Below are 2598 nucleotides of genomic sequence, written 5' to 3' on the forward strand. Positions count from 1 at the left end.
CAACTGTCTCTTGTACAGATCATGTATTAATCTACTATAACTATAGGATACTCCCCTTTCGCGAATTACCGCATTTATCCGAGTGATCCACAAACGACGAAAATCTCTCTTTTTCCTATCCCTATCCCGATGAGCCGAAACTAAAGCTCTTATTTTTTGTTGAATAATAGTTCGAGTAAGCCTTGAATGAGCCCCCCGAAAGCTTGATGCAAATAAACGAATTTCTTTTCTACATCTCCGAGCTATATATCCCCGTTTAATTCTGGTCATTGAATAAATGAAACTTTGACGAATAACTAATCGATTGCCTTTTTTCAGTTATTCTTTTCCCCCTTCCTAGTATATTCATAACAAAAAGGATTTTTTCCATTCTATAAAATAAATATTCCAATGGCTTTGGCTACTCTAACCTTCCCGACCACGATTTTTTTAGGTATTTCACTGCAAAATAAGAAAAAAATAAAAAATTGTATTTTCCTAGGTATCAAAAATCTAGTAAATAAAAGAAATCAAAAGATAAATAGTGGGTTCCTTCGTTTCTATGGTTACTTCTTAAACGGTGAGGTCTTCTCTATACACCAGAGCCTTTACTTTATACTTTAAATTGATGTTATTGGGAACTTGTATAGTTCATACTCTTTGGCTCTACCCATGAATTATCCAGTAATAGGTCTTTCATAATCTGATATACCTATACAGTTGTCACGACCCAATCCCCGAACCAGATCGTGATGGCGCCTCTCGTGAAGACAAGGCCAGTCAAACCAAAACGGAACACCTCTTTTAAAGAGTTAATCATCATAAACGGTAATAACATATAATATAATCCTCATAAATTGCAGAATTTAACGATAATGACCGCAAGAACCATCCCAAAAGATGCCCAATCCGGGGTGCCACAAGTCACGAGCATCTACTAGGGTATAAATACAACTGAAAGCGTGGAGTGTACAAATATAGACTAATTAAATAAGGAGAGAGAAAAGCAGTGTTGCGAACGCCGGTAGCTACCTTGCTAAACTCTGATGACTCTGCCTCCGATCAGCCAAAACATACCTGAATCTGCACACAAGGTGCAGGGAGTAATGTGAGTACTCCGACTCAGTGAGTAATAATTATGAATAATAGCTGAAAGTATGAAAACACGTAAAGGCACAAAGTAATTCCATATCAAGCAGTAAAATCACTTAAAGCAGTAAATCAGTGAAGAAATCAAATGATATTCCTTTTAAAACAAGTAAAACCGGTAATTTAACAGGTAAATAACAAGTAGAAATCCACCCCTCGGGCACAGTATCAATCGCTCAGCATAGTATCAGCCCCTCGGGCTCACTCTCAGTACAGTATCAGCCCCTCGGGCTCAGTATCAATCACTCAGAACAGTATCAGCCCCTCGGGCTCACTCTCAGAATAGTATCAGCCCCTCGGGCTACCTCACAATCACTCATATCAGCCCCTCGGGCATAGCATAAATTACTCAGAACAATGGGTACCCGCGCTCACTGTGGGTGTGCAGACTCCGGAGGGGCCCGTTACGGCCCAAGCTCTATATCAAGCCGTCTCGTGGCATCATCACTCAGGATATCCTCGCATCACTCAAGCCATCGCGTGGCATATAAAGTATCTCAGGCCCTCGGCCTCATATCACTCGTCCTCACATCACTCAAGCCACTACGTGGCATAAATAGTAACTCCGGCCCTCGGCCTCATATCACTCAGCATATCCTCACATATGACCCTCGACCTCACTCAGTCCGGAAATCATCATAAGCCCCTTGGGCATTAGTAAAACAGTAGTTCTCAGCCCAAAACATGATGTAGAAATATCATTTTAGTTTCAAATCTGAGTAAAAGTGGCTGAGCTTGTAAAACACTAGATATCAACAGGACTGAGTTCAAATAATAAGTCAAGCAGTGAGGAAACAGTGATAAAAATCCTCGAAGGGTTCAAATAGTTAGCACGAAGCCCAAATATGGCAATCAGCCCAAATCATGATGATAACAAATGAATTTCAGTCAAATATTCGGTAAAATCATCAATCGGGATGGACCAAGTCACAATCCCCAGTAGTGAAAGACCCCACGCTAATCATCCAGTGCGTATCTGGCCTCAATATAGCACTACGATGTGTAATCCAGGGTTTCAAACCCTCAGGACATCATTTGCCCCTGGAATTGGCCTCTACGCGCGTCGAATCTATCCAAAATCAGAACGAATACGTCACAATATGCTAAGGGAACAAAGCCCAAGCGAAAACATTCGAAAAATAATAAAAATCCCGAAATTAGCAAATCCTGGGCCCACGTCTCAGAATCGGGTAAAATTTACATTTTCAGAATCCTCATACCCTCACGAGTCTAACCATACCAAAATTATCCAATTCTGATACTATTTGGTCCTTCAAATCATCATTTTACATTTTTGAAAGGTTTCACAATTTTCTTCCTAAATTCCATCACGAATTAAATGATGAATTCAGTGATAGATTCATGTATTCTAGCCAAATCTGAGTTAAAATCACTTACCCCGATGAATTTCTTGAAAAACCTTCGAAAAATCGCCAAAATCCGAACTCTCTATGTCAAAATATTAATTAA

The sequence above is a fragment of the Nicotiana tabacum genome, chromosome 3, assembly GCF_000715075.1.
Source record: "Nicotiana tabacum cultivar K326 chromosome 3, ASM71507v2, whole genome shotgun sequence".
In the NCBI taxonomy this organism is placed as follows: Eukaryota; Viridiplantae; Streptophyta; class Magnoliopsida; order Solanales; family Solanaceae; genus Nicotiana; species Nicotiana tabacum.